This window comes from Misgurnus anguillicaudatus, chromosome 19, assembly GCF_027580225.2.
Source record: "Misgurnus anguillicaudatus chromosome 19, ASM2758022v2, whole genome shotgun sequence".
Classification (NCBI taxonomy): domain Eukaryota; kingdom Metazoa; phylum Chordata; class Actinopteri; order Cypriniformes; family Cobitidae; genus Misgurnus; species Misgurnus anguillicaudatus.
The window spans coordinates 51,350,452-51,363,531 of record NC_073355.2 but is presented as its reverse complement, the minus strand read 5'-3'; the positions used below and the strand labels follow the sequence as shown (position 1 = coordinate 51,363,531).

Below are 13,080 nucleotides of genomic sequence, written 5' to 3'. Positions count from 1 at the left end.
CACAGGGAGGATGTAATGGCGATCCAATATATAATTCTTTATTCACCATTTCCACATTGTTGATGCACAAAGGATTTGACGCGTGAATCGTTGCTTAATTGTTTACTTTTCTTGTAGTCAAACACGAAATATGAAAAACAAACTTATTCAAAACAAATACTTATTCCAGTTTCAAATTATTCAATTCCACTTTTTCACGGTCAAAAGACTGTCTAGCACCAACTCCTCTTCTTCGTAATTCTACTTCCTATTAGCTCCGCCTACGCAACACTTAAAAGTCACGTTATATGAAATAAAACACAGAAATATACATTTATACAAAATATAACTACACCTAATATAAAACAAATCCTTAACATATAGTTATGGCTCTAACACTCCGGCCCCTAATTGTCTATGCCGGTAGCATAACAATTATTCCCTTTTTTATAGAGTCATAACCCTGATTCCTTTTCTTTGAAATAGATCTTAAATAAACTTATAATGTCCATATAACCTATATACACAGTCTTTATGTTAACTTTAACCTTCTGCTTCCTGTAGTAAGCAGAGTTTTGTGATTGGTCTGTCCAATTGACAAGTTTTTGTTTGAACACAAGCACGTCGAACAACACCAGAAGCATCTGGTATGGTATTGAGGATTCTTCCCATAATCCAGGAGTTTCTTGGAGCACAATTATCCACAATGAGAACGATGTCTCCTGGCATCAAATTTCTATTCAACTTCTGCCACTTCTGTCGCTCCTGTAACAATGGCAGGTACTCCTTAGTCCATCTAGACCAAAAAAGGTCTGCCATATATTGAATTTGCCTCCATCTTCTGCGTGAATAACAATCTTGTCTGATAAATACTCCTGGCGGCAAGACTGGTTGTTTTTTCATAAGCAGGAGATGATTTGGGGTCAAGGGCTCCAAGTCATTTGGGTCATCCGATGCTTTCGTAATTGGACGATCATTTATGATGGCTTCGACTTCACACAAAATTGTGTACAGTCCCTCATCATCCACCTGTTGATTCAATATGGAATTCAGAATCTTTCGTACTGAACGAATCTGTCTCTCCCACACTCCTCCTTGATGTGATGCGGTAGGAGTATTAAAAATCCACTTTATTCCTTTTTGTACAAGTACTTCCTCTATTTTTGACTGATCCAGTTCTTGAATAGCTTCTTTAAGCTCTCTTTCAGCACCAATAAAGTTTGTGCCATTGTCAGATCGAATTGTACACACCTGTCCTCTTCTGCAGATGAAGCGTCGAATGGCATTTATGCAGGATGAAGTATCCAGACTGTTGGCCACTTCTATATGAACTGCTCTTACCGTCAGACACGTAAACAACACTCCATACCTTTTGATCATGCTGCGTCCACGTTTTATGAAGAAAGGACCAAAATAATCTACACCTGTATGTGTAAAGGGAGGATTATCTGGCAACAGATGATCTCTTGGTAAATCAGCCATTTTTTGTTCGTTGACTTTGGCATTTACTCTTCTACATACTGTGCATTTAGAAATCAGCTTTCGTATGGCTGTGTTGGCAGATGAGACCCAAAATTTACATCGAAGCCTTGCAAGCATTTGATTTCTCCCACTGTGTCCTGTGTTTTTATGTATATCCTTCAGAATCAAAGAAGTTATATGTTGCTTTCTATCAAGAATCGCTGGATGCTTAGCAGATTCTGGCATTGCAGACTTATTCAAACGACCACCTACTCTGAGGATACCATCTTGCACCACAGGGTCCAGTTTGTACAGAGGACTACTTCTTTTGACATCTTTGCTGTTTTGCAAACACTTGAAATCATCAGGAAATGTTTGTTTTTGACTGTAACGAATAAGACTGAGTTCGGCTTTTTCCAGATCTTCAAATGAAATAGATTCTTTGGTCAATGTCTGTTTCAGCTCGAGCATTTGAGTTTGCAAAAGATCTTGTTATTTGCTCGGATCATTTTCAGTTTGACTTATGGTAGCTTGCATTTCGTGCCTCTTTTTTGATAGCTGCCAAAGGATTTCCTTGAGCCTTAACATCCAAGCGATTGCTCTCTTCAATCTGTACCAGTCTGAATAATACTCAATCAGTTTATCCAGAGGGTTTGCTTTTCCTGTAGCACTGATGCAGTTAACTACAACTGGCTTTTTCAATTCAACCTCTATTGCACCTGATTTGTCTGGTCGCGATGGCCATTCACTCTCAGGTTTACAAATGAACTCTGGTCCTTGTATCCAATCTTTCTTTTTCATAAAGTGTTCCACTTTTATGCCTCTGGATGCCATGTCTGCTGGGTTCAGTGAAGAGCTAACATATCTCCACTGTGAGGGCTCAGAAGCTTCTCTGATGAACGAAACCCGATTGGCAACAAATGTTTTAAACCTTGAGGATTCATTCTCAATACACTGTAGTACTGTAAGGCTATCTGTCCAAAACACAGAGTAATTAAGACTTAACTGCAACTCTTGTTTTAGCATTCGGTCCATTTATGCTGCAACAACTGCTGCAGTCAACTCCATTCTGGGTATTGTAATTTGTTTCAGAGGCGCAACTCTGGATTTTGCCATTACTAATATACAGTGCTTTTGTTCCTGTTCATTTGTGAGCACTAAATAAGAAACGGTTCCGTATCCATTTTCACTCGCGTCCGCGAAATGATGTAACTGAGCAGACTTACTGTGTCCGAAATTGTGTGGCCTGAAGCATCTGCTTACTTTGAAGTCTGACAGCTGTTGTATGTCGTTTTGCCATGAAACCCATTTCAGTGCCTGCTTCTCCGGCATGTTCTGATCCCATCCTATCCTGTCCTGGCACAGTTGTCTCAGAATGAGCTTTGCAGGAAGAATACAAGGTGCTACTAAACCAAGGGGATCGTATATAGAGTTCACCACTGAAAGCATTCCTCTTCTTGTTGCAGGTCTGTCTTGTACATTTATAAAGAATTTGAATGTATCAGATTCTGTGCACCAACGTACTCCGAAAGCTCTTTCAACTGGTAGATTGTTCTTGTTGAAATCCAAGTCCCGAATCTCTTTTGCTCTCTCTGCTTCTGGAAATGACAACAGGACTGCTCTACTATTGCTTACCCACTTATTCAGATGAAATCCGCCTTTAGAGCATAGAGATATCAAACTTTGTGATAGTTTGATTGCTGCTTCCTCAGAGGTGACAGATTTTAAGCAGTCGTCCATGTAGAAGTTTTCTAGAATGGTGTTGGCAGCTTCAGCTGTTTCCTCTGTTTTTCCGTCAATTGCAGCCTTTCGCAGTGCAAAGCATGCACAACTGGGAGATGAGGTGGCTCCGAACAGGTGCACCTTCATTCTGTATTCCTCTACAGGCTTAGTAAGATCCCCATCAGGCCACCACAAAAATCGCAAAAGATCAGAATCATTGTCTGGAACTCTTACTTGGTAGAACATTGACTCTATGTCTGCCATAATAGCAATGGGTTCTTGCCTGAAACGATTCAGAACACCAATGAGAGTGTTAGTCAGGTCTGGTCCCTGCAACAGCTGATTATTCAGAGAGACGTTTTGGTAGGTTGCAGTGCAGTCGAAAACAACTCTTATTTTGTTCTTTTTTGGGTGATATATCCCATGATGTGGAATATACCACACTCTGTCTGCACGTTGCAGTTGTTCTGAAGGGACTTTTTTAGCATAGTCCTTTTCAATTATGTCTGCCATGAACGACTTATAGTCTTTGTGGAAGTCTGGATTCTTGCTGAGCTTTCTTTTTAGACCAATAGCTCTTTGTTCTGCAATGCATTTGTTATTGGGCATATTGACAGGATGCCTCTTAAAGGGTAATGCAATATAGTAATGTCCATCCTTAAGTTGTACTGACTGTTCAACAGACTGCAAAAATCTCAGGTCGTTGTGTGACATTTCAGTTTTGTCGCTGTAGTTGCGTTCTGGGAAGTCAGCATTTAATTGTTCTACCAACAGCGTTTCAATGTCTGCTACTGAAATCCTGTTCACACTGAAATTTAGAGTTTTGTTCCATTCGTAATCTGCATTCACGTCAGTTCGCAAAGGCCCATTAACTATCCATCCAAGTGCTGTCTTGATAGCGTAAGGTCCGTTTCCTACACTATTTATTATTTGCCATGGTTCGGTAGCTCTATGTGCATTAGCACCAATCAACAGGCCTACCTCTGCTTTGAGATGAGGAAGCCTTACTTGTTTTAGATATGGCCATTTTTCCAAGTCCTGTTGTTGAGGGATATTTTCCTGTTTTACTGGAATCTCTTTCTGAGTAAATACTTTAGGCAGCTCTATATAGTTTTCACTTTCCAAACCGCTTATTTCCAGGTCTGACAAAATGTGACTATGTACAGGTTTTTCTTGTCCCATTGTACGAAGAAGAATCTCCGTCTTTCTGCCTTTCAAATTCAGATCTCTCATTAAAGACTCGGTACAAAATGTTGCCGAACTTCCTTGATCAATGAAGGCATATGTCTTTACCGTTTGGTCACTTTTCTTTGATTTTATCTTCACTGGAACTATAGCAAGAATGCATTCGCCGTTTCCGGCCCCAGTGTATCCACAAGTCTCATGTTCTGTGGAAGTGCTTCTTGTGCTAGTTTTGTTCTCCTCATAATTGCCAGATGGGAAACAGTTTTCATTTGTAATGTGCAAAATGCTTGGGTGCATCTTGGAACATTCTTGACAAGTAAGCCTTTTCTTGCAATCTTTGCTTAAGTGTCCTTGTGTGAGACATCCAAAACACAGTCCTTTCATTTTCAAAAACTCAATTTTGTCCTTGTGTACTTGTTCTTTAAACTTGAAGCAAGAATTTAAGGCATGATTCCTCCGACAGAAAATACATGTGGCCTGATCTGCTTTGTCAAATTGAGGTTTTCTTTCTCTATTTGTCTCCTTGTCTCTTTTTGTTTCAATACAAGCACTTGTAACAAAACTACTTCCCTTGGTTGCAACATGCTTTTGTTTAAAGTCAGAAGCTTTGCTTTTCTTGCTCATGTCAGCACTTGTTAGCTCATGGAGATCTCCAAACAATGGGTCATTTTTTACTTTGGCTTGACGGTCGATATATTGCACTAAGTCTCCAAACCTTGCTCTTCTACCTGTCTTTTCATGAATATCATATGCCACGTTTCTCCAATTTTCTTTCATTTTGTAGGGAAGTTTGGATATAATAACCCTCATGTTGGTAGGGTTGTCCATCTCAGCCATATAATCTACATCCTGCATTGTGTTGTGACATCCAATTAAGAAAAGAGCATATGCACTTAGCATCTTCCCATCTTCATATTTGATTTGAGGCCATTTCAGTGCTTTCTCAATGTATGCTGAGGCTATTTTGAGTTCATCACCGTAATGATGTTGCAACAATCTTCTTGCTTCCTTGTATCCATTTTCTACACTCATATGTCCGCAACTCCTTACCAAGTCTTGGGGCTCACCACAAGTATACTGTTCCAAATAAAACAGTTTGTCTTTAGCATTCTCTGTTTTGCTGTCTATGCTATTGTCAAAGGCTCGCATAAATGCTATGAAGTCAAGAGGATCACCACGAAAGACTGGAACATCTCTTTGAGGTAGTTGTGAAAGACTTTGTTGTTTTACCAGCATTTGTGTGATCTCATTTTGTCTTTTCATTATTTGAAACAAATTATCCTCTGTATTTTCAGATTTTGGAAAATTTGAAGCAACACTAGTGTGCAGTCGAAGTTGATTGGTAGTAGGCGTTTGATCTCTTTTTGTTGCATATGTAACATCACATCTGTCATCATCATCAGGATCTTTTTTAAATTCTGACTTTCTTTCTTGTATTACTTGTTTTGGTTGTAAACATCCTTGCACTGATCCACCAGAACTTTCATGTTCCTCATACACTTTCAGTTTTGCATTAGAAATTGCAATTGCTGTCTGCAGTTCTAATTGCTCCAACTTACTTTTTAGGTTTACCTCTTCTATCTGTAAGGCTTGTTTCTTTTTTAAAGCAGCAGCTTTAGCTAACAGGGCAGCTTTCTCTGCATCCGCTTTCATTCTCAACATTGAACTTGAACTGGTGTTTGATGAGGCAACAGAACTACGTCCAACTAATGAACCTGTTCTACTATTTTTTCTCACAACAGAAGCCACTTCAGAAACACTATCACTTGGAGAAATTTCCTTATTTTTAGCGGCACTTGCATTCCTTACATGTTCAATCCACTGTTCAGTAGTAAGAATAAAATCTCTGATATTTGATGATTTGGGCTCAAACCAGATTCTCTGATCATCCTCCTTTTCCTCATCCTGCAAAAGCTCTTGTAGCTTTTCATTTAACTCAATGAACTCCTGATACAATTTAGTAAGAGTAGAAAGAACTTCTTTTTTAATTTTTTCCACATTTTCATCATTTTCTTTTAACTTGTCAATTTCTTTCATTTGTATGGTAATTTGAGCCATTTTTGACTTTCTTAAATTGACGAGCCTATTCAAACGCTCCTCCAGTGCTTTTTGCGTGTACTTTGGCTCCCTCTTCTGGCCATCTGGCAACACTTAAAAGTCACGTTATATGAAATAAAACACAGAAATACACTTATAAAAAGGAAGAAAAAAGAAAATAATAAAATCCCCTAGCCAGCAATCAAACCAAATAACTCAACCTAAATGATTCAAAAGAAAACAAAACACAAGCTGGCTAGGGAATTAACAAACATTCATAACTGGGAGCAGTCAGTTTTATAAGTAAAGTAAATAACAAAAAAACTAAAGAGAACAGCGACTAGTCACTATCATCCAACAACCTTAACAGGGCGAAACCAACCAGACACATGACGGTCCAGAACATCAAACACCCACATTCTTAGCAGAGAAAAAAAATCATATACACGATGGTCCTGAGCTTCAAACTATCACTTTCGTCTCATACATAGAAAGATACACGGGGACTCCCGATCCCACACGGCCACAAGCTGAGCAACAGGCAAATGCTAACAGGACCCCAGCTGCCCTGCGCCTTCGCCTGTCCTTTAAATAAGTGCGGCTTATTATCAATCTGTACTGGGATTAGAGATCGCTTTCACATTCCCCCGCCCTTCTTTCTTGCTACCTTGTTACATGTGTAATGCTTAACTTTAGTTTACTGTAATAAAGTAGTGCATCAAGGTCAGAGTTTAATTTCCAGGTAACAGTCTCAAGTCTTTTTCACATTGGGCATGATAAAGCGACGCAATTTTGAGAAGCGATGACCCATAAGAAAAAAACAACGGCTGAATCCGAAATCGCATACTTACTGTGTAGGTACTGAATTTCACTGAGTACCTTCTTAACGTGCGCTAAGACAGTACGTACGTTGGCGTTTAGACAGCATCCGCCATGTTGACGTTGTCATGTGACCTATAACGTAGTAGACTTGTTCGAGTTCATGCGGAACCACAAGAACCGACAGGTGGATGACATCACAATACCACGAGAGCGACTCGAAATCAGACTTCTCCATATGATTTCAGGACTCGCTCTCACGGTACTTTGAGTGCATGAACTCGAACAAACCTAATAACATGCATGAAAACGTATGCGTGTGTATGAGGGACAGGTGCACTAACACCTGATTGCATCAGTAACTTTACAACTCTACTACAGTTTCTGTCAGTGTTACAGATATTATATTACACATTATTTTTTAATGGACAAAAATACAATAAATGAAAATGTATAGAAGTGAATACAATATGAAACAAAACTTTATTCAAATGTATTTTTGTAACAAACCATCACATATTTACTACCATCTCAACACAGCTGTGAAAATTCTACAGCTTTATTTTCATTTTTCAAGCCCACTGTGGGCTTGATACAGTAAACCCACGCAGGCCCCATATGGGCTAACCCGTGTGAAACCCCTATGACTTTGCCCTTTTGGGCCCCATGAGTTTTTTTGTGGGGCAACCCACTGTAGGCTTGCCCACAGAAAAACCCACACAGGCCTCATATTCTCTAGCCCCTATTATTTTGCAATTAATCATAGTAATATTTTTTGAAAATATTTGAATTATTAAAATAATTATAATTATTATTAAAATAATTATTATTGGTTGTTATTATCTTAGCAGATAATTTCCTTTTGATGTTTATTGTTGTTGTTAAATCAAAAACCATAGTTACTACACATTTACTACTATAATAAAACAATTTGTATACATTTTTATAAAGGTCTGTCCATTTAGAACAAAATGTGCATGCATGTTTATGTAGAAATAAATTAACACGCCCCCAGATAAGGATCTTAAACGCTATGCTTTAAAAGCACAATATTTCTGTTTATTTTAAAGCAACACTATGTAGTTTTTTTACCTTTAAATAATTTCTCTAAAATTATTTCAGTGATAGAACAACTTGGACAAATTGTACTGTTGCTGCAACCTGAGCAGCCTCCTAGCTGCTACAAGCACACTCTGAAAGTGGTGGTGGAGGGTAGGAAACACACCCCCGCCCCTCCCCCTGCCTGCAGAAGAGTGTCTGATACCAGGCACTGTTGCGCTTTTCAACCACAAGGGGGAGCTGTAAGTCATTTTTACATGGAAACTACATAGTTTTGCTTTAATAGGCCTACAATAAATATTTAATGTTAAACAAATTCTAATTTTTAGTCCGTCTGGACATTTTTTAACATGTTGTCTTTGTTATTAGCCATGCTTGACTTCATGCAGCGCTGCGATAACCCACATCATACGTTGATGACGTCAACGTATCGCGAGAGCAAGTCGAGAAATTACACGTAGAGGTTTAATTTCGAATCGCTCTCGCGGTACATTGACGTCATCATCCTGTCAGTGCCACATAAAGTCGAACACACCTTATTTGTGGGCGCGCGCCTCCGTCTTCGAGAGTTCAAATTGGATTTAACCGATGTTTACCTCAGGGACGGTTTTCGTTTCTGTGGTAAATTTTAAGGTAAGTTCACAGTAATGTTCATTTTGTTGTTAGTAATTCGATATGACAATATTATTCACTTTAATGTTTACTGTTGATGTAAGCTGGTAGTTTGACTGAGCTCGTGATGCAGCTCTGAGCTAATGTAGTGCAGATCTTTTATTTGTCTTTACCTTCTATAAAAATGTGTTATCCTCGTTCTTCAAATTTATTTGACATTGTTTAGTTAATTATAACGCAATTTATTTCAATGTAGGTTATAACTTACAGTACGGGCACACAGTTTATTGTAGAAGAATTTAAACAGAAGCCATAAATTCTGGATTAATAACTATTGTATATTTATGTTCACTTTTCTTTCAGGTCATTTTCTTGTTGTGTTGTGATGTTGTCCATTGGCTGAAGAGTAAGTATTACTCTGTGTTTATATTTGCACCCAAAACATGCTAAAAAGTGCATACGTAAACTACTTTCTACAATACAATGGATAAATAAAAATATGAACTACAACTAAATAGTGAGGGCTCACTTTGACTTGATGTACACCTCAGTCTCATATAATGTATAATATGATGCATATAGTTTTAATTAAAAAAAAAATCTGTCATCATTTTGGATTTTATTGTGCTCAAGGTCAGAACACAGCTCATTCACACAAATCAAACAGTGACACACTGGCTAATAAAATCCTACAGATTTACTCTTAAGATAATCCTTTTGGGACCAGTAAAACATCCAGTTAAAGCAATAAAACATACTTGAAATACTTGGTAAGGAAAACTAGTGCAGTATACACTGTATAAATTATAGTATCTTAGCACTTTAATCTCATATATCTAGTATTGCATCATTCAAATATATAAAGACCTTTTAGTTTTATCAGACTTATAAAAAACAGATCAGCTGTACCTATTCTTTAGGAATAAATCCAAGCGGAGCGAGTCATGCAGGCAACACGCACAAACATTATCCCAAAGTCCCTTTGCTTACATTTACAAGTATACATTTACTTATATCCGCTACACCAATGTTATCTTGGACTGAAATATATCTTATATATAGCTTAGACTTTAAGTAAATAAAAACTAGGTCTCAAATCAAGTATTTGAAGTATTAGGGCTAAAAAACAATGTTAAAATGCAGAAAACCCCGTTTAAAATCAGTTACTTGGATTAATCATGATTGACTTTTTGTTAAAAAAATGTCTTTTAATGATGATTTTATATAGTTTTTTATGTTTTCACTTAGATGCTGTGATAAAAAAGCAACCAGGACACCACATCTGTAGTGACAGGATGGGCGAAGAATCAGAAGGTCCAGAAGATAATATAACTATGGGCCCCAATTTTCTGCCCACACTTTGGGCTGTCCCACACGTGTCCCGGATTTTACGCCGTTAGTGGGATCCACAGGGGCAGCTCTCTGTGGGCCCCAATTTTTTGCCCGCAGTGGCCCTACCCGGGGCCCGAAGGGACATGTTTGCTGGGATAGTATGGCAGCATGTGGTTTCGGATTCAGCCAACATATCCTATAAAGCTGTTGTGCCAAAAAATCACATGCCTGTACCTGCAGTTGTTAGACAGAATGGCAACACAGTGAAGGTCAAACACAGAAAACTGACTGCACTAAACAGAAGACAAGAACAGCACTGAACTGTTAATTACATTTCTTCTCTTTAGTATTTGTATTCTTGTTTCATATTTGGGGTGCTGTTCACACCATACTGAGTGTAACGTACAGTTGAAAGAAAAAGTATGTGAACCCTTTGGGCTTACTTGGATTTCTTCATAAATTGGTCATAAAATGTGTTTTGATCTTCATCTAAGTCACAACAATAGAGAAACACAGTCTGTCCAAACCAATACCGCGCAAACACTACACGCTTTCATGTTTTCACCGAACACAACATGCCAACATTCACAGTGCAGGGTGGAAAAAGTATGCGAACCTTTGGGTTTAATATCTGGTTGACCCTCCTTTGGCAGCAATAACTGATAGGAAAACAATGTTTTTTACTATGCTGCTACATGTTTTTATTACTCCTACATTTATTCTGTTACGTAATGCTGATGTATTTTTAATAACGCTGCTATTGTTTTAGTTAACATTTCGTATGATTTATTTCTCTTCTAAACTCTTCACCTACATTTAAGAATATTAGGTAAACTTGTTTTTCTCAGTTTCTATTATGTTAGTGAGGCCCGCCTCACATCCTGTGTCTTACATATACTTCCATGTATTATCAATGATTTATTGCCTTTATCCCATACACGTACTCATATAGTCATTAATAGCTTAAACACCTGTATTCAAGGTCATTATGTCATCACTGTTTAATGTATGTGTGGTAACTCATTTTAATCATATAAAAGGCTCACGGAGAGAGAGCAAAGAGAGAGACGGCTCGAGTGCGCTTGGATGATAAGACTCTCTAGCTCTCTCCCTCGCGAGAAAAACTTAGTCTGTGGTCTGATTGTGTCTTTATTGAGTAAGGGTTAAATAATAAACCCAACAATAACCTCAACCAAACGTTTCCTACTGCAGATCAGACCTGCACAACGGTCAGGAGAAATTTTGGACCATTCTTCTTTACAAAAGTGTTTCAGTTCAGCAATATTCTTGAGATGTCTGGTGTGAATCGCTCTCTTGAGGTCATGCCACAGCATCTCAATCGGGTTGAAGTCAGGACTCTGACTGGGCCACTCCAGAAGGCGTATTTTCTTCTGTTGAAGCCATTCTGTTGTTGATTTACTTCTATGCTTTGGGTCGTTGTCCTGTTGCATTGTCCATCCTCTGTTAAGTTTCAGTTAGCGGACAGATGCTCTTAAGTTTTCCTGCAAAATGTCTTGATAAACTTTGGAATTCATTTTTCCATCGATGACAGTAATCCATCCAGGGCAGCAAAGCAGCTCCAAACCATGATGCCCCCTCCACCATATTTCACAGTTGGGATGAGGTTTTGATGTTGGTGTGCGGTGCCCTTTGTTCTCCACACATAGTGTTGTGTGTTCTTTCCAAACATCTCAATTTTGGTTTCATCTGTCAACAGAATGTTTTGCCAGTAATGCTGTGGAACATCCAGGTGCTCTTTTGCAAACCTCAAACGTGCTGCAATGTTTTTTTTGGACAGCAGTGGCTTCCTCTGTGATGTCCTACCATGAAGTCCATTCTTGTTTAATGTTTTCCTTATTGTAGATTTGTCAACAAAAATGTAAGCATGTGCCAGAGATTTCTGTAAGACTTTAGCTGACACTCTAGGATTCTTCTTCACCTCATTGAGCATTCTGTGCTGTGCTCTTGCAGTCATCTTTACAGGACGACCACGCCTAGGGAGTGTAGCAACAGTGCTGAACTTTCTCCATTTGTAGACAATCTGTCTTACTGTGGACACATGGACATCAAGGCTTTTTGATATACTTTTGTAGCCCTTTCCCGCCTTATGTAAGTCAACAATTCTTGATCGTAGGTCTTCTGAGAGCTCTTTTGTGCGAGGCATGGTTCACATCAGACAATGCTTCTTCAGAACAGCAAACTCAAAACTGGTGTGTGTTTTTATTGGACAGGGCAGCTTTAATCAACACATCCAATCTCATCACATTGATTGGACTCCAGGTTGGCTGACTCCTGGCTCCAATTAGCTCTTGGAGAAGTCATTAGCCTAGGGTTTCACATACCTTTTCCACCCAGCACTATGAATGTTTACATGTTGTGTTCAATAAAAACATGAAAGCATATAATGTTTGTGCGGTATTAGTTTAAGCAGACTGTGTTTCTCTATTGTTGTGACTTAGATGAAGATCAGAACACATTTTATGACCAACTTATGAAGAAATCCAAGTAAGCCCAAAGGGTTCACATACTTTTTCTTTCAACTGTATAATCAATACACACAAAAAAACATGGTTACTACACTTTCACCACAAAAAAAGGGTAAGGGTGCACATAAACATACATAACATTACATAACATTAACAAATATAGCTACATGTTCTCTCCTAATACATTATGTGGCGGCAGTGGTTGAGTGGTTCATGTAGGTTGTCTACAAATCGAAAGGTTGGTGGTTCAATCCCCGGCTCCACCGGACCAAGTGTCGAGGTGTCCTTGAGCAAGACACCTAACCCCAGCTGCTCCCGACGAGCTGGATGGCGCCTTGCATGGCTGACACCACATGGGTGAATGTGAGGCAAAATTGTAAAGCGCTTT

The 13,080-nt window shown here is 38.7% G+C and overlaps 1 protein-coding gene across 1 annotated transcript in view; it reads left to right on the top strand.

The window, feature by feature from the left end:
* Positions 1-13,080, top strand: part of LOC129422293 (uncharacterized) — a 78,230-nt gene that overhangs the window by 31,364 nt on the left and 33,786 nt on the right. The window lies entirely within an intron of this gene.